This window comes from Macaca nemestrina, chromosome 17 (assembly GCF_043159975.1).
Source record: "Macaca nemestrina isolate mMacNem1 chromosome 17, mMacNem.hap1, whole genome shotgun sequence".
In the NCBI taxonomy this organism is placed as follows: domain Eukaryota; kingdom Metazoa; phylum Chordata; class Mammalia; order Primates; family Cercopithecidae; genus Macaca; species Macaca nemestrina.
This window is the reverse complement of record NC_092141.1, coordinates 86,092,538-86,112,635: the sequence shown is the minus strand read 5'-3', so window position 1 is coordinate 86,112,635 and position 20,098 is coordinate 86,092,538. Positions and strand designations below refer to the sequence as shown.

General features: G+C 48.4%; 1 non-coding gene across 1 annotated transcript; it reads right to left on the bottom strand.

Annotated features, from left to right (window-relative positions):
- Nucleotides 1–11,620: 11,620 nt before the first annotated feature.
- LOC112424542 (small Cajal body-specific RNA 16) lies at nt 11,621–11,806 on the bottom strand. The gene has a single exon (XR_003015324.1). It is a non-coding gene; the product is annotated as a small Cajal body-specific RNA 16 (non-coding RNA).
- Between the last annotated feature and the right edge of the window lie 8,292 nt (nt 11,807–20,098).

Genomic DNA, 20,098 nt, shown 5'->3' with positions numbered 1-20,098 from the left:
TGAGTAGGGAGGATCCCTTGAGCCCAGGAGTTTGAGGTCACAGTAAGCCATGATCACGCCACTGCACTCCAGCCTGAGCCACAAAGTAAGACTCTTTCAAGTAAACAAAAAAGGCCAGACACAGTGGCTCACGCTTGTAATCCCAGCACTTTGGGAGGCCAAGGTGGGAGGATCACCTGAGGTCAGGAGTTCGAGACCAGCCTGGCCAACATGGTGAAACCCCGTGTCTACTAAAAATACAAAAATTAGCTGGGCGTGGTGGCATGCGCCTGTAATCCCAGCTACTCACGAAGCTGAGGTAGGACAATCGCTTGAATCTGGGAGGGGGAGGTTGCAGTGAGCCAAGATCACGCCACTGCACTCCAGGCTGGGTAAGAGAGCGAGACTCCCTCTCAAAAAAAAAAGAAAGAAAGAAAAAGGGAAGAGACCCTTCACCTCCACCTCCTTCTCTTTCAGAATTTCTTTCTCTGTCCTTTTCAAAAGTGTACACATCTTTTATGTGGTTATATGAGTCTCCTGCCAGTTTCCCAACTCAAGTCGTGTTTCCCCAAGGACCTGAGCCGCCCACCTGAACTGTAATCATCAAGGAACATAACTGTTTTCTGGAGAGGTGATCCCAACTTCAGCTGTCACCTGATCCTAAATGGCAAAACCCACTTACACGGTGCATGGGCTCTATCCACTTAGCTGTATCAAAGGAGGAGATTTGTCTTTGTAATTCTTTCAGCAGGCTGCCTGTGATGCTCATCACGTTTTGGTTTAATGCTTATTCAATTGTAAAATTGTTTTCTTTTGCTTTTACTTTTGTGGCGGGGCTTTCTGGGTTGGGGGATTTTGTTTGTAAATTATATTTCCCCAACAGGTGATGGCAGTTTTATTAAGCAAACAGCAAAGAGGTCTTTGGATGTTAATCATTGCCTCTTGATGTACCTATGTAAATAGGAGACCTCAGAGAACCCAGCTTGCATGACATAGAGACCCAGGTGAATAAACTACAAGAAATGGTGACTGCAATGGGACTGTTGGGAACGTTTTCCCTAATACAGGACACTGGCTTAAAGGAATTACATCAATGTGTAAATAAGCACCACCAATAGTCAGGATGATGTGTTCTACAAAGTAAGTCCACACCTAAGTCCCACCATCCCTGAGAAAGGACAAAGTGGTCCTTAGACCAGCAGTATCAGCATGGCCTGGGAGCTTGTGAGAACTGCCAAATCTCAAGCCCTGGCCAGACCCACAGAACCACCAGGGAAGTGGTGGTGGTTTTGACGGGATCCCCAGGGAAGTCCTTTGCAAATAGTTTGGGAAGCATTGAGGTAGACAACAAATTCACTTATGTTCTTAGACCAAAAATGCAACAAGGTGGGCCTTCTGAACCAAGATAGGGATTCAACCATGACAGTTATGATGTCTGGTCAAAAAAGAGGGGCCAAGAACAGTGGCTCATGCCTGTAACCCCAGCACTTTGGGAGGCTGAGGTGGGTGGATCACCTGAGGTCAGGAGTTCGAGACCAGCCTGGTTAACATGGCGAAACGCTATCTATACTAAAAATACAAAAATTAGCTGGGCGTGGTGTGCACCTGTAATCCCAGCTACTCAGGAGGGACAGGATAATTGCTTGAACCTGGGAGAACGGGGTTGCAGTGAGCCAAGATTGTGCCATTGCACTCCAGCCTGGGCAACAGAGCAACAGAGTGAGACCCTGCCTCAAAAAAAAAAAAAAAAAAAAAAAAAAAAAAAAAAAAGGAGGGACTATATGCTTAACACTAAACCAGGCTTGGGACAGAGCCCTTTCTACCTGGTATAATTAATAAATTCATAACTTCCTTCTGGGTGGAGACTGGCAAGACTCGGAAGGAGTTTTCTGGGAAACCAGTTACTCACCCACCCAGCTGCCTGTCAGAACCATGAGCCGGTGACTCTAGATTTGGTCTAACCACAACAATCCAGCGCTTACATTTTCCTATAAAATATCCCTACCTAAACATGAACTTAGGAATTGGACTACTACAGACTGACCCCGACACACAATATTGTAACAAAATTTTAATGCAACTGTCTGAAAAGTCTTCTCTCACTTATCTAAGAAAAAAATCGGAATGGATAAATTAACTTGATCGACCTTACGGAAAGTTACGCTGAGAAGCCACCAGGAAATGTGGCAAGAATTTAGCAGGAGGTTCAGAGAAAGAAAGCCCAGTGAAAGAAAAAGCAAGCCAGGCTGGGCGCCGAGGCTCACGCCTGTAATCCCAGCACTTTGGGAGGCCAAGGTGGGTGGATCGCTTGAGGTCAGGAGTTCAAGACCAGCCTGACTAACAAGGTGAAACCATGCCTCTACTAAAAATACAAAAATTAGCCGGGCATGGTGGCGGGCGCCTGTAGTCCCAGCTACTCCAGAGGCTGAGGCAGTAGATTTGCTTGAACCCAGGAAGCAGAGGTTTCAATGCGCCGAGATCGTGCCACTGCAATCCAGACTGGGCAACAGAGTGAGACTCTGTCTCAAAAAAAAGAAAAAAAAAAAAAAAAGAGAAAGAAAAAAAGGCCGGACACGGTGGCTCACACCTGTAATCCTATCACTTTGGGAAGCCAAGACAGGCAGATCACGAGGTCAGGAGATCGAGACCATCCTGGCTAACACGGTGAAACCCTCTCTCTACTAAAAACATAAAAAATTAGCCGGGCGAGGTGGCGGCGCCTGTAGTCCCAGCTAATCGGGAGGCTGAAGCAGGAGAATGGCGTGAACCCGGGAGGCAGAACCTGCAGTGAGCCGAGATCGCGACACTGCTCTCCAGCCTGGGCGACACAGCGAGACTCCGTCTCAAAAAATAAATAAGTAAATAAGTAAAAGAAAAAGTCAGCCAAGGAAGGGGAAATTAAGAGGGACAACAATACAGAGTGCGCACGGCAGTGCGAGGCGGAGGGCAGCTTTTGCGCATGCGCACTAACACCACATTGTACAGAGGACCATAGTGCTCGGAGGGTGCGGAAGGGGACGCAGAGGAAGGTCAGGCAGAGCTCAGTCCACATCTACCAGGAAGGAAGTCAACAGGCGAGGACCCAGATGAGTCAAAGAGAAGCAGCGCAGCACGCCCGCTCCTCGGAAGCAAACCCGGGGAGGCTGAAGGAATGGAAAATGGCTCCCGCTGCCAGAGCAGGGAAGTTTAGCCTAGTGTTAGAAGCCTTTTAGTTCCATGAATTTTTTTCAACTAATGCACATATTACTTTGGGAAAAAAAATATTTTTAAACAAAAAGAAATGTTTTTGTTGTAATGTTGGGGCATGCTAAAAAAAAAAAAAAAAAAGAAAAATGCGTGAAGCCTTTATTTCATTTTGATCTGTTAATACCTCCTTTTGCTCTTCCCCGTTAACTTTCAAAGGGGTTAAGTATCTCGGAACAAAAGAACAAAGACAGTACATTAGTGAAGAAGACTCATGCGCCTTAGGATTTTTTTTTTTTTTTTTTTTTTTTGACACGGAGTCTCGCTCTGTCGCCCCGGCTGGAGTGCAGTGGCCGGATCTCCGCTCACTGCAAGCTCCGCCTCCCGGGTTCCCGCCATTCTCCTGCCTCAGCCTCCCGAGTAGCTGGGACTACAGGCGCCGCCACCTCACCCGGCTAGTTTTTTGTATTTTTTAGTAGAGACGGGGTTTCACCGTGTTAGCCAGGATGGTCTCGATCTCCTGACCTCGTGATCCGCCCGTCTCGGCCTCCCAAAGTGCTGGGATTACAGGCTTGAGCCACCGCGCCCGGCCGCGCCTTAGGATTTTTTTGTTATTGTTTGAGAGTCTCTCTCTCACCCAGGCTGGAGTGCAGTGGGGTGATCTCGGCTCACCGCAACTTCCACCTCCTGGGTTCAAGTGATTCTCCTGCCTCAGCTTCCCGAGTAGCTGGGATTACAGGCATGCGCCACCATGCCTGGCTAATTTTTGTATTTTTAGTAGAGACGAGGTTTCACCATGTTGGCCAGGCTCGTCTCCAATTCCTGACCTCAAAGTGATCCACCTGCCTTGGCCTCCCAAAGTGCCGGGATTACAGGTGTGGGCTCGACCATGCCTTTGGATTTTAGGGGCTTCGAGATGTGCCTTAGGATTTATGGGGGTCTTTGCCCATAACTCATCCTGATAGAAGATGACAACTGAGCAAAGTTTCAAACAGGCTCATGTCAGACATTTGACTTTCAGAAATCTACTCAATGGGGCCAGTCACGCACAGAGGGTGAAATGTGGCTTACAGAGCCTAGCGTGGGAGTCGACACTAAAACCCAAGTCTTGGTTTTGTTAAAAGGGATTTGTCATTCAAAGAAAGTGGAAGTCTTATTTTAATTCACTAAAATAATCTAAATGTTTTGCTGCTGGGGCTACAGTTCTAACGTGGCATTGCATAACCACTGTTACATAACCCTCCACAGCTGACAGTCTCTGAACATGTGACCTTCCAATGACTTACATGGAGCTCCTCTCATCGCAATAAAAAGAACTTGGTTTTGGCTATAGCTGCATAATTGATCTGAAAAAAAAAAAAAAATCACAACAAATAATTATTTCAAATACATTCATTACATGTAACCACATCAAACCCAAACAGGCTTCTATGAGAATGTAGTTTTTGTGGTCTTGTTGCTAGCAATTTAAATACTGATGTAAATGAAACACACATATCTATGTTGAAAAAGCAAGTAAGTCCAGGGTTCCCACCCTTAAGGAGTTAGTGTAGAGGCAGCGTTCAGGGAAGCTAGGGCACAGGCAAGGAAACAATTCCAAAACGAGGGGGTGAGCTCTGTGAATGAGGTGGGCACTAGGAGAAGACAGATCCAGGGCTAAGGTCCTTGTCACAGAGAAAGACAGTCTCCAGCTTCATCACTGCAGTGAAGGGCACGCGATCTTTACGTGAACAAAGTCTATCCCAGAACACTTCCAAATCTTGCAAGACGTGGCTCAACATGAGCCAAAAAGACACTGTCCCCATGCATAGAACTGGGATCCTCTCAACGGGCCAATGTGTAGGAACAGGAAATACTTTTCTTTTTTTTTTTGAGATAGTTTCACTTTGTCGCCCAGGCTGAAGTCCAGTGGCACGACGTTGGCTCACTGCAACCTCTGCCTCCTGGGTTCACGCAATTCTCGTGCCTCAGCCTCCTGAGTAGCTGGGATTACAAGTATGCACCACCATGCCTGACTAATTTTTGTATTTTTTTTTTTTTTGAGACGGAGTCTCTCTCTGTCGCCCAGGCTGGAGTACAGTGGCACGATCTTGGCTCACTGCAACCTCTGCCTCCTGGGTTCACACCATTCTTCTGCCTCAGCCTCCCGAGTAGCTGGGACTACAGGCACCTGCCACCACACCCGGCTAATTTTTTCTACTTTTTTTTTTAGTAGAGATGGGTTTCACCATGTTAGCCAGGTTGGTCTCGATCTCCTGACCTCGTGATCCGCCTGCCTTGGCCTCCCAAAGTGCTGGGATTACAGGTGTGAGCCACCACACCCAGCCTAATTTTTTTTATTTTTAGTAAAGATGGAGTTTTGCCATGTTGGCCAGGCTGGTGTCGAACTCCTGACCTCAGATGATCCATCTGCTTTGGCCTCCCAAAGTGCTGGGATTACAGACATGAGCCACTGCACCCAGCCTAGAACAGGAAATACTTCTAACATAAACTACTATTGTGGGGGAAATGGTTCCTAAAAGACAAGAGTAGAATATGGAAGCTATGGACAGTATTCAGAGAAAAAGCTGAAGTCCCACATTTTCCCCCATGTGAGGCCCCATGAGATCTGGCCTCAGTTCCCCCGCCCTCTCATCAACCCTTTTTGCTTGTGTGCCACGGCACTGGCTGCCTCCTCTGCTTAGGGTACTTTTCCTGGCCATCATGTGACTTACTCTCACTGAAGGATTTGGTTAAAGGCCACCTACACCCATCTAAAGTTGCAAACCCCACCACCTATTCCTCTGTAGCGGTGGGGTTGCTCTTTCTCTTCATAGCACTCATCTGTTATTCTGCATATTCTAATGACCTGTTTCCAGTCTCCACTATCCTGGGATGTAAGTTCTCTGAGAGGAGGGAGTATGTTTTGCTTCTGGCTGTATTTTAACATATCCAGCAGTCCTTTTCAATTAAAACCATCAAAAAGCTGTTCACCAGGCTAATAAGCCAGAGAACATACAGTACTCTATTGAAGATTACACTTTCAGAATGGTCATTCTCCCCACTCCCCGCCCCTGCCCAGCAAGTCCACTTTCCCACTGGCTAACAATCAGCACTCTTAACTGTGCTGGCTTATGTGCAGACTTTTTTTGGTCTTGATAGGTACCCGTCAATTTCAAGTATAAGCAATGTTCATGCCGGAGACACTTCTAAACCCTTAACGCACACTGTCTGGGATTTCAAATACTGGTACATGTTACACTGGATTCATTACAAAGAAAATCTTTCCCGATGTTCCCACCAGCTGGCACTGGGAATACACTGGAATGGATAAATGTATTAGAACACACTCTTATCTCTACATGCGGTGGCTGTGCTTGGTTCACGACACGATAAATGCTTCCCAGGAAAATGCTTATCTTATCACGAATCAAGACACCCGGACTGATTCCACTGGGACACCTGGACAGATTCCTAAGAGCCCAGCCCTGCAGATGAATCTTCTGCATAAGATTTTCAGTGAAAGTCTTGGCTAAATTATACAAATCAAAACAAAACAAAAAAACCTCAAAACCCAAACTCTGTACCAAGTTACAAAGAGAACACAGTCTGGTGTAGGATTACATCCTCTAGTGGACGAAGAGAGAAATTAAAAATCTTGACTTGCTGTAACTATTCTTTAGTTCAATTTCTATACCTTTTCTGATACAGGGCTTGTGTCCCACAGTGACTTTTTTTTTTTTTTTTTTTTTTTTGAGATGGAGTCTCGCTCTATCACCTAGGCTGGAGCGTAGTGGCACTATCTTGGCTCACTGCAACCTCTGCCTCCCAGGTTCAAGCGATTCTCCTGCCTTAGCCTCCCGAGTAGCTGGGATTATAGGCACACACCATCACGACTGGCTAATTTTTGTATTTTCAGTAGAGACAGGGTTTCATCATGTTGGCCAGGCCGGTCTCAAATTCTTGACCTCAGGTGACCCGCCTGCCTTGGCCCAAAGTGCTGGGATTACAGGTGTGAGCCACCAGGCCTGGCATCACAGTGATTTTTAACCTTAAATACAACTTCTTAAACACATATTTAATTATCCATTGCCAACACTGAAAGCACCATCTGTAGATAGGCACGGTGGCTCACGCCTGTAATCCCAACACTTTGGGAGGCTGAAGTAGGAGGATCACCTGAGCCCAGGGGTTCAAGACCAGTCTGGGTAACACAGTGAGACCTCGTCTCTATTTGAAAAAAAAAAAAATACTCACTGCAAGCAGCTGGAACTGAATGACAACAGGAAGCAACCAGGGCCAGGGAATGTTCCCAACAGCCACATAAAACCTTCCTAGGCCTCCACCCATGGAGTCTAGACCTCCCTGCCATCACCCAAAAAGATGTCCAGCATGCCAGTCACTCGCGTCCATTACTGTGAAGGCTATTAATTTTTTTTTTTTTGAGACAGGGTATTGGTCTGTTTTCTACACTGGAGTACAGTGGTGCGACCTTGGCTCACCGAAACCTCCTTCTGGGTTCAACTGATTCTCATGCCTCAGCCTCCCGAGCAGCTGGGATTACAGGTGCCCGCAACGACACCCGGTCGATTTTTGTATTTTTAGTACAGATGGGGTTTCACCATGTTGGTTAGGCTGGTCTCGAACTCCTGACTGCCCGCCTCGGCCTCCTAAAGTGCTGGGATTACAGGTGCGAGCCAGCATGCCCAGCCAATGAAGGCTATTTATTGTCTTGGGGTCTAGTGACAGAGAAAAGGCGAGCAGGTTCATTGTTAAGGAGCCACTTTTAGGCAGTGTTTTTGAAGACACTTCAAGCAGAGACAAGGCGGCACCCGGAAGGTGGAGGATTCCTGGGAAGGTGCAGCCTCAGCTCCTGTCACTGCCTCGGGACACTCACTCATCCTGTCCTGATTTCCCCGTTACTGACAGACTTCCACCTTAAGAGGTCGCAGACCAACAATGTCCTCCTGGGGACTCAGGCACCCTCCTTGGGGTGATAATGAGGAAAGCTCTCCTAAGTATCAGCTCTGTCCATTTTCCACACTATAAATAAGATGTTACTGCTCAGGGGGGCCTAGGATCTAATTCTTCCAATCAAACTCCCAAACCAAGATTGAACCGACTCCTCGAGGAACTGTGCACATGGGCAGCAGCTGCTTGCAGAGACTCATATTCCAAAGACAGACAAGGCAACCCCAGTCCCTGTGGGGAAGCCGGCCTTCTGCATACAGGAAAGACACCACACAGAAGAATGAGTCAGTAACTGGGCATCAAAGTGGTTTATTCCAGAAATGTATATATCACATCTTAACACAATGTATTACTTTGGGAAATACATTTCCTTCCTCTAAAGACAAGCATGCAGGGGAGAACATAGGTAACTGTTCATTGCGGGGTATACACAACTGTTCATTGCAGGGTATATACTCTTGTGAGTGGCCCAAATCATGCAAACAAGGAGGTAAAAAAACATCGGCCGGGCACGGTGGCTCACGCCTGTAATCCCAGCACTTTGGGAGGCCGAGGCAGGCGGATCATGAGGTCAGGAGATCTAGACCATCCTGGCCAACACGGTGAAACCCTGTCTCTACTAAAAGTACAAAAAATTAGCCAGGCGTGGTGGCGGGCACCTGTAGTCCCAGCTACTCGGGAGGCTGAGGCAGGAGAATCGCTTGAACCTGGGAGGCAGAGGTTGCAGTGAGCCGAGATCGTGCCACTGTACTCCAGCCTGGGTGAGAGTGAGACTCGTCTCAAAAAACAAACAAACAAAAACAACAGCCTGCAGTGAAGTCTTACCTCGGCTCTCCTGCCCTGGGAGCAGGAATGCATCTTCCTGTGGCAAATGGCACCCGTCAAGACCCCAAACCTTCCTCTACGGCAGCACCCCAGGGAATTTCACAGCTGAAAATGCTTTGAGCCAGGCACGGTGGCTCATACCTGTAATCCCAGCACTTTGGGAGGCTGAGGTGGGTGGATCACCTGAGGTCAGGAGTTCGAGACCAGCCTGGCCAACATGGTGAAACCCCATCTCTACTAAAAATACAAACAATTAGCCGGGCATCATGGTGGGCGCCTGTAATTCCAGCTACTCTGGAGGCTGAGTGAGGCAGGGGAATCACTTGAACCCGGGAGGCGGAGGTTGCGGTGAACCAAGGTCGCGCCACTGCACTCCAGCCTGGGCCACAAGAGCGAAACTCCATCTCAAAAAAAAAAAAAAAAAAAAGCTTTGAAAGTCAGAGAAGTGACAACAACATAGCTACCATGTCTAAAGTGCTCCCAGGCCCCAGCCCAACACCCCTAGCCCTCTCCTGAGTGCTTTATAGGATCTGCTCATTCAACCCTCAAATGTGCTAATCTGGGCCAGTGCAGTGACTCATGCCTGTCATCCCAGCATTTTGCAAGGCGGAGGCAAGAAAACTGCTTGAGGTTGGCCGGGCGCGGTGGCTCACGCCTGTAATCCCAGCACTTTGGGAGGCCGAGGCAGGTGGATCACAAGGTCAGGAGATCGAGACCATGGTGAAACCCCGTCTCTACTAAAAATAGAAAAAATTAGCCGGGCGCGGTGGCGGGCGCCTGTAGTCCCAGCTACTCGGGAGGCTGAGGCAGGAGAATGGCGTGAACCCGGGAGGCGGAGCTTGCAGTCAGCCGAGATTGCGCCACTGCACTCCAGCCTGGGTGACAGACTGAGACTCCGTCTCAAAAAAAAAATAAATAAAATAAAAATAAAGAAAACTGCTTGAGGCCAAGAACTTGAGACCAGCCTGGGCAACATAGTGAGACTCTGTCCCTTATTAAAAAAAGAAAAAAAAAGAAAAAAAAGCACCAATCTGGTGGGAGGCATGGCCATCTTCACTGTCCCATCTTACTGAAGAAGTAATGGAGGAAGAAACAGGGAGGGACCTGCCCCAGGTCGGGCAGGCTGGCGGGGGCTGGGAGCTGAGCGTGTCAACAACGTGGTGGCCGCCGCTTCTAAGTGCTGAGGAGGCACTTGCTGGGTTGTTAGAACCCACCTGCTGCTGTGCTCCCAAAACTTCCCATGGGACCAGGCCTCCCCTCTGCAGCCAAAGTTCCCTTAGATGATTAGAGGCTACACACTCAGACACATGGCCGGTGGGCACGGGAAGCGCGGAGCATGTGAAAAGTCACCTTGGCGTCTGAGTCTATTTATAGCCATACACAATAGGGTCTTAAGCAGTCACCATTCAAAAAATATGTGGTCAAGAACTAAACCAAACAAACCTGGATGATCCTAGGCCAAAATGATTCCTTTCCAGGCACACAGGCCCAGCAGAGACAAAACCAGATATTCATTCACTACACGCACAAGTCTTCCAGAAACTGACCTGCAAAGAAAAGTATATGCATCAGTTTTTATTCTACTTTACCAAGTCTGAATATTTAAAACTGTGAGCACTACGAAATGCTCTCTAAAATCTAAAATCCACCCTCCACCTAGAAAAACATAATAATAATAAAAAAAATAGAGACGAGGTCTTACTACGTTGCCCAGGCTGGTCTCGAACTCCTGACCTCAAGTGATCCTCCCACCTTGGCCTCCCAAAGTGCACCTTGGCCTCCCAAAGTTACAGGCGTGAGTCACCACACCCGCCAGATCCTTGGCATATATGTTCTTATGTTGCCTTCCTTCAGAGCACTCACCTTGACTTGAATTATGCCCTCTTTTTTTTTTTGAGATGGAGTCTCACTCTGTCACCCAGGTTGCAGTACAGTGGCGTGACCTCGGCTCACTGGAACCTCCACCTCTCGGGTTCAAGCGATTCTCCTGCCTTACCCTCTTGGGGTTACAGGCATATGCCACTACGCCTGGCTAATTTCATGTTGGCCAGGCTGGTCTTGAAGTCCTGACCTCAGATGATCCACCTGCCTCGGCCTCCCAAAGTGTTGGGATTACAGGTGTTAGCCATGGCGCCTGGCCTGGATTATGCCCTCTTTTTTTTTTCGGAGTTTTGCTCTTGTTGCCCAGGCTGGAGTGCAATGGCGTGATCTCAGCTCACTGCAACCTCTCCACCTCCTGGGTTCAAGCCATTCTCCTGCCTCAGCCTCTTAAGTAGCTGGGATTACAGGCACTCACCACCACGCCCAGCTAATTTTTTGTATTTTTAGTAGAGACAGTGTTTCACCATGTTGGCCAGGCTGGTCTCGAACTCCTGACCTCAGAGGATCTGCCCGCCTCGGCCTCCCGAAGTGCTGGGATTACAGGCATAAGCCACTGCGCCTGGCTGAATTATGCCCTCTTAAGTGTGATCATTTAACCTTGTCTCCCTAACTGGGCTGTGGCTTCCAGAGAACAAGGGCCATGACTGTTTTCTTCATCGCTGTATCCCTAACATTTAACATATCAGGTCAATGTATCAACAAATGTTTATTGAAAGAAAGACATGACAGTAACATTGTTTATGAAATTTTGAAAAGCAAGTGCTCTCTGATACTAACTACAACCATTTTCTTTAAACGTAGGTCCTGTTTGCAGTATCATACATGATCACCAAACTGCTGCTAGAATGCTCACACCTGTTACTGCAAATTCAAAACCCAGGAAAGCCTTCTCCCGGGAATTTACTGTAGGTCAGGGTTGGGCTGCCTGGTACAACGCTGCACCCACAATTGGCAGGTTCAACAACACAGGAGCCTTTCCCGAGACCATCTGCCCTGAACACTTTGTCTCCATGCTTGACATACCTGGATCCCCCGCTGAGGTCACTTCCAATGCTCTTACCAACGAGGAGCAGGAAAATAGTGGTTGCAGCATGTTTTCAGTCAATCGTCAGGGGATATTTCTCATTTTCTGTTGAAACCTTGGGGAAAACTCACATAATGTGCCTTAAAAGGACAAAGGTCATTCGATGCTTACCACACTCCTAGAAACCTGGGCTAACCCAGCCAGGGACTCCAATGCTTTTCTGCTAGCTACTGGGCCTCCCTACAGCTCCTTATTCCAATTCCGGTGGCTGTGTGCGGACCAAGTTCTCTTTTGTCGCCTCCCGTCCAAGCCTTAGTTGCGATGGGAGGAGCCGTCCCTGAAGTCCCGGACGCCGTGGAGGGGCTCTGGTCTCTGGGTCTCTGGTCACCCGGTCAGTGCCTCCAGTCCCCCGGCAGAGCTCCGTTATCGTCCCGGGGCGGGCCCAACTCCGCAGGCTACGGCCGGTGGCGGCGGAACTGTGGCCAGGGCTGCCCTGAGTCATCCTGCGGGCCGCGAGTAGACGACCACCAGGAGGCGAGAGTGGGTTTCCCCTCCAACAGGACAAAGCACATGTCTCCAGTTCCTTCCTACCCCCTGGGCGGAAGTAGCTCCGCCAGCAACTTCCGACCGGAAGTGCGACTTATCATAGAGACAGCAGCTAGAGGGTCGCCCTGACATTGGCTCTGGGTCCTCCGAGGCAGACTTAAAGGGGTCGCACCCCACGGGATGTAATTAATGGGGACTAGAGACTGGGCCAAAGGAGAGGGCCCTGGAGGGAGGGAATCAGAAGGAACATCCCAATTCTTGAAAGCCCGCTGGGTGTCTGGAGCCGTGAAAGCATTATCTGTCTACTCCTCATGCAACCCTCTGAATTAAGTGCAAAGACCACTCTTGTCTTGTGGATGAGAAAACGGGCGCTGCGGCATTGCTTGGTTACTTTCCCAAGCACAGCCGGCCAGGAAGTGGCAGAGGTGGGTTCACACCTAAGTCATTTCTGCTCCAAACCCAATGCCCTTTCCACCACCCCAGGTGGCAGGAAGGAGAGAGCTTAAGAGCAGAGGGGCTACGTGAAGATGCAGGCTGTCCTGGCCTATTGGGATAACTCCTGGAAAGCCTATTGCTCCAAAAGACCTGGTCGATTCCCTACAGTTCAGTGTCTGTGGGCAGAGGAGGCAAGGAACAGGAATCTTGCTCTGAGTCTAATCCCACAACCAAAGAAGAATTGCTGAACCTTGTGTCAGAGGTGTTTGAACCAGAGCAACTCCATCTTGAATAGGGGCTGGGTAAAATAAGGCTGAGACCTACTGGGCTGCATTCCTAGTTCATGCAGGTCATAAAGACCTTGCTGATCAAACAGGCTGCAGTAAAGAAGACGGCCAAAACCAAGATGGCTATGAGAGTGACCTCTGGTTGTCCTCACTGCTACACGCCCACCAGCGCCGTAACAGTTTACAAATGCCATGGCAACGTCAGTAAGCTACCCTACATGGTCTAAAAAGGGGAGGCATGAATAATCCATGCCCTGTTTAACATATCACCAAGAAATAACCATTAAAAAAAAAAAAAAAAAAAAAGGCCGGGTACACTTTGGGAGGCTGAGGCAGATGAATCACTTGAGGTCGGGGAGTTCAAAACCAGTATGACCAACAGGAGTTAGAAACTAACCTGACCAACCTGGTGAAACCCCATCTGTACTAAAAATACAAAATTAGCCAGGCATGGTGGTGCGCACCTGTAATCCCAGCTACTTGGGAGGCTGAGGCAGGAGAATTGCCAGGAAGGGGAGGTGGCAGTGAGCCAAGATCGCGTCACTGTGGCCGGGCACAGTGGCTCACGCCTGTAATCCCAGCACTTTGGGAGGTCAAGGTGGGCGGATCACCTGAGTAAGGGAGTTCAAGACCAGCCTGACCAACATGGAGAAACCCCGTCTCTACTAAAAATACAAAAAATTAGGTGGGCATGGTGGTGCATGCCTGTAGTTCCAGCTACTCAGGAGGCTGAGGCAGGAGAATTGCTTGAACCGGGGAGGCGGAGGTTGTGGTAAGCTGAGATCGCACCATTGCACTCCAGCCTGGGGAACAAGAGGGAAATTCTGTCTGAAAAATATAAAATAAAATAAGGATCGTGCTGTGGGGAAAAGAAAAATCAGACTGTTACTGTGTCTATATAGAAAGTAGTAGACATAAGAGACTCCATTTTGTTCTGTATTTGAGATGCTGTTAGTCTGTGACCCTACCCCCAACCTTGTCCTTGCAAGAGCTATGTGCTGTGGTGACTCAAGGTTTAAAGGATTTTGGGCTGTGCAGGGTGTGCTTTGTTAAACAAGTGCCTGAAGGCAGTATGCTGGTTAAAAGTCATCACCATTCTCTTAATCTCAAGTACCCAGGGACACATACACTGCCAAAGGTCGCAGGGACCTCTGCCTAAGAAAGCTAGGTATTGTCCAAGGTTTCTCGCTATGTGATGGTCTGAAATTTGGCCTCGTGGGAAGAGAAAGATCTGATCGTCCCCCAGCCTGACACCCGTGAAGGGTCTGTGCTGAGGAGGGCTAGTGTAAGAGGAAAGAAGCGTCTTGGTGGTTGAGATAGAGAAAAGCATCTGTCTCCTGCCCGTCCCTGGGCAATGGAACATCTCAGTGTAAAACCCGATTGTAAAGGAGAAAACCGCCTTAGGGCGAAAGGCGGGACGTGCTAGCGCAATGCTGCTCTTTATGCACTAAAAAGGTTTATGGAGATGTTTACATATGCATATCAAGGTACAGCACTTTTCCTTAAACTTATGTCACAGAGATCTTTATTCATATGTCTTACTGCTGACTTTCTCCTTATGATGATCTTATTATCCTGCTACTTCCCTTTTTCTAAGATGGTAAAGATAATTGTCAATAAATACTAAGGGAACTCAGAGACTGGTGCAGGACTCTGTGTGCTGAGCACCGATCCCCTGGGCCCACTTTTTCTTTCTCTATACTTAGTCTCTGTGTCTCATTTCTTTTCTCAAGTCTCTCGTTCCACCTAATGAGAAACGCCCACAGGTGTGGAGGGGCAGGCCACCCCTTCATCGTGCCACTGCACTCCGGCTTGGGCGACAGAGCTACAGTCTGTCTCAAAAAAAAAAAAAAAAAAAAAAAAAAAAAGAAGAAGAAGTTACCGGGCCTGGGAAAAGTGGAAGTGGAGAATGAGGAATTATTGCTTAATGTATAGAGTTTCTGTTTGGGATGATGAAGTTTTGGAAATAGTGGTGATGGTTGCACATTGTGAATATAATTAATGCCACAGACTATACCTTTAAAATAGTTAGAATGGTAAATTTTATATTATGTATATTTTATCACAATAAATTTTTTCTCCTGTTTTTTTGTTTTGTTTTGTTTTGTTTTGAGACGGGGGTCTCACTGTCACCCGGGCTGGAGTGCAGTGATAGGATCACAGCTTACTGCGGCCTTGACCTCCTGGGCTCAAGGGATCCTGTCTCATCAGCCTCCTGAGTAGCTGGGACTACAGGTGCGTACCACCACACCCAACTAGTTTTTATAATTATCATTTTTTGTAAATATGGGGTCTCACTCTGTTGCCCAGGCTGGTCTCGAACTCCTAGTTTCATGTGAATTCCAGCCTCCCAAAGTGCTGGGATTACAGGTGTAAGTCACTGCTCATGGCCTACATTCACCAACTTTTTGATATGAAGTGAAAGCCTTTTATTTTCAGCATGAATCTCTCTTTGTCGGGAGGTCTTAAAGTCACCTGTAAAATAACGCAAGAGCAAATTTGTCTGGATTTTTATGACCTCACCTTCTTCGCAATCTCTTTGAGTTGTCTAACATTCAACAATACATACCGTTAGCTTTATCAACTCGGAAATATTCAACTTAAATTTTTGTTTTGATGCAGGAGCCACACTTTTGTTTTACCCTATTTCATGAGTTTACGTAAGAATGAAATGATATAATTGTATAATTAGCTTAATTGGACTAAACAGGTTTGTAAACAACCCACGTGGCTTCGGGCGGGCATTGGGCTCACCTGGTTGGAGCAGAAGCCAGGTGCCCCTGGAGAGGAGCCTCCAGGTTTTGTGTGTGTATGTATGTGATCCCTGTCAGTACCACTTGGAGTGGGAGAGGGACTTTTCTCAAAGGAAGCAGGCATGAAGGCATCCAGGGCAGGTGAAAACTAGAGGCGTCGTCTACGGCCATACCACCCTGAACGCGCCCGATCTCGTCTGAAAACTAGAGGCGTCTACTCCATGACCCTCTGCCCCCTGGTGGTGGCTCTTGGTGGCGCTGCTGACCACAGGTGATGTCAGAAACAAGCCAGCCGTGCAACTGGCAGGTCTTCTCCGGGGCTACCTGTCTGTCCTGCAGAATAAAGTCCACACGATTGCTTTCCCCCCCTTTTTTTTCCATTTCTGCTTCATTAGGAAAAAACAAAACTCAACAAGTCACCCTTAGCTGTCCTGGCCCTGTTGATCTGACCTCCTGTTTCATCACCTCGGTCCCCACACAGACCCCTGCTCTGGCCATTCTGCCCAGCTCAGCTCCCAGACACTCCACGCATCTGCACTTCAGCCGAGCACACCTGCCCTTTGAAGCCAGCTCTGGTCTCAGGTGACAGTTTCTTCTCAGATGCTCTCCGGTGCCAATTCTTTGACATATCCTGTGTCCCCTGAGCTATTTGTTACACATCCTTTGATGAACACATCTGGTCTCTGTTGAGTGAGGCTGTTCTCTCTAAAGGCAGGGTTTTGTCAGCATTCTCAGCCTTATCGGGAAGATGAGGTCTGCAGCAGGAGCCTTTGCCCCCACCTCCCCAGACAAGAGAGGAGATATTACCCTGGAAGAATCCCCCAGAGCTGGGAGGGCTGCAGGAAGCAGAGATATACATCTCCTTCCTGGCCAGACGCTTGCTACACCACAGACCCTGCCAGCAGGTCCTGGCACTGCTGCCAGAGAGGCCAGGCATGATGGCTTATACCTATAATCTCAGCACTTTGGGAGGCTGAGGGAGGCAGATCACCTGAGGTCAGGAGTTCAAGACCAGCCTGGCCAACATGGTGAAACCCTGTCTCTACTAAAAATACAAAAATTGGCCAAGCATGGTAGCACATGCCTGTAATCTCAGCTACTGGGGAGGCTGAGGCAGGAGAATCACTTGAACCTGGGAGGCAGAGGTTGCAGTGAGCCGAGATCACGCCACTGCACTCCAGCCAGGGCCGCAGAGCGAGACTCCATCTCAGAAAAAAAAAAAAAAAAGAGAGAGAGAGACAGAATGTAGTGAGCGAGTTCTTGAGTTCTTGGGAGAGACTTGGCTCATGGCCCCTGAAGGTGACCAAACTTGGAGATAGAGTCTGTTGCTTGTTCTTCTCTGGGGGAGCTCCGAGACCAAAGTCTTCTTTAGTTACTGTGCTCTGCAAGGCCAAAAGGGACAGTGGTATAACAGGTCTGGGAAGGAAAGGATGGTTACTGCGATTGGCCGAATAACGACCCTCACCCCAAAGATGTCCACACCCCAATCCACGGAACCTGTGAATATGTCACTTTATGTGGTGAAAGAGATTTTTGTGGATGTGAAGAACCTTGGGATGGGGGGATTATTTTAGATTATCCAGGTGGGCAAGGTGTAATCACAGTGATCTCTACCAAAGGGAGGCAGGCGACTCCTAGCCATCTTCTGCACCCCACTCCTTGTTTCCAATAAAGTTATATCCTTAGATAGTGAGAAATAAAAAAGGGGGAGGCAGGAGGATCAGCAATAGAGAAGAGATGTGAGGATGGAAGGAGAGAGGGAGAGAGAGTTGGAGAAGTGTGGCAGAGGGATTTGAAGGTGGAGGAAGGAACCATGAGCAAGTGTTTTGTGTGGGCAGGTCTATGCAAATCTACCCTAAAGTCCAAGGAAGCTGAGAGGCTAAAGAAACAGGCTGACCCAACAAGTTTTTCTATTTTTTTGAGACGGAGTTTCACTTTTGTCACCCAGGCTGGAGTGCAATGATGTGATCTCGGCTCACCGTAACCTCCGCCTCCCGGGTTCAAGCGATTCTCCTGCCTCAGCCTCCCAAGTAGCTGGGATTACAGGCATGCACCACCATGCCTGGCTAATTTATATTTTTAGTAGAGATGGAGTTTCTTTTCTTTTCTTTTCTTTTTTTTTTTTTTTTGAGACAAAGTCTCGCTCTATAGCCCAGGCTGGAGTGCAGTGGCACGATCTTGACCTCAGCTCACTGCAAGCTCCGCCTCCCGGGTTCATGCCATTCTCCTGCCTCAGCCTCCTGAGTCGCTGGGACTACAGGCGCCCGCCACCACGCCCGGCTAATTTTTTTTTTGTATTTTTAGTAGAGATGGGGTTTCACCGTGGTCTCGATCTCCTGACCTCGTGATCTGCCCGCCTCGGCCTCCCAAAGTGCTGGGATTACAACCGTGAGTCACCGCGCCCGGCCGAGATGGAGTTTCTACACATTGGCCAGGCAGGTCTCGAACTCCCAACCTCAGGTGATCTGCCTGCCTAAGCCTCCCAAAGTGCTGGGATTACGGGCATGAGCCACTGCGCCCAGCCCTTTCTTTTCTTTCTTTCTTTTTTTTTTCTTCAAGATGGAGTCTCTGTGGTCCAGGCTGGAGTGCAGTGGCACGATCTTGGCTCACTGCAACCTCCACCTCTCAGGTTCAAGCGATTCTTCTGCCTCAGCCTCCCAAGTAGCTGGGATTACAGATGTGCACCACCACGCCCGGCTAATTTTTTTGTGTTTTTTTTTAGAGATGGTGTTTTACCATGTTGGCCAGGCTGTTCTCAAACTCCTGATCTTAGGTGATCCACCCGCCTCGGCCTCCCAAAGTGCTGGGATTACAGGTGTGAGCCATGTGCCTGGCCTAGTTTCTTAGAAAGAAAAATTTAAGGCCGGGTGCGGTGGCTCATGCCTGTAATTCCAGCACTTTGGGAGTCTGAGGTGGGTGGATCACGAGGTCAGGAGATCGAGACCATCCTGATTAACACGGTGAAACCCTGTCTCTACTAAAAATACAAAAAATTAGCCGGGCGTGGTGGCAGGTGCCTGTAATCCCAGCTACTCTGGACGCTAAGGCAGGAGAATGGCGTGAACCCAGGAGGCGGAGCTTGCAGTGAGCTGAGATTGCGTGACTGCACTCCAGCCTGGGTGACAGAGCGAGACTCTGTCTCAAAAAAAAAAAAGAAAAAGAAAGAAAGAGAGAGAGAGAGAGAGAAAGAAAGAAAGAGAAAGAAAGAAAGAAAGAGAGAAAGAAAGAAAAAGAAAGAAAGAGAGAAAGAAAGAGAGAGAGAAAGAAAGAAGAACATTTAGTAGGGGCTTATGAACAAAAGCTATGTTTATGTCTCAGAAGATAGTGGGACAAGATAATGGATCCCTGGGCCATTATCCCTAGGCCCAGGGCTTATGTACCATAGGGAAGGGGTGGTTCAGAAGGGATGTATAGGATAATTAGAGCTGGATTTACAGTAAGTACCTGTCCTTAGTCAAGGAACAACAGATGAATTGGAAATCTTACAGGTGTTCCTAGAACAGGGGTTCATCAGAAGACATGGCAGATTCACATCCAAGATGGAGTTGCTTTGGCCTAAGGAGTGCAGGAGGGCTCTAGAAGCTGGAGAAGGCAAGAACACGGGTTTTCACCTGAGCCTTCGGAAGGAAGCACAGAAGCCAAGACCTTCGTTTGTCACACCTAGAGCTACAAAGGAGTTTGGAAAGTGTAGCGTTTTAACTGGGTGTTCTGTCCAATGGAACTGTGTCTGGAGTTGTCCCAAAGGTGGTGGCAGGGAAATTCCCAAAAGGGACTGCCCCAAACTCACCCAGGATGGGGCCAGTTGGAATTCCAAAGAAACAAGCATTAAATAGCAGGGTGATGACTCCAGAGCATTTCTTAGGGGAACGTGCACGCAGAGGGCTGCAGCACACTTGAGAGGGTCAGAGAGAAGAGAGATGCTTTGCCCGGGTTTGCCCGGAATGAGGGGTCGGGTTATGGAGTTTACATGGGTTTAAGGAATTCGGCTCAGGGCAGAGGCTAGTTTCTATGTGCGTAGTAACATGGTTCATCTTTCAGTGTTTCAGTCAACAACCTAAACAACTTTATGAGTGCCTGGGAAGGTACAAGGCCGCAGCTTGGGTCCAAGCCTGCAGTGAAAGCAGGCAGCTGGCAGGGTTACAGGCAGGCAGGACACTCTGTGTTTCTCATTCAGGACATGGAAAGCACGGGGCAGCCGGGCACGGAGGCTCATACCTGTAATTCCAGCACTTTAG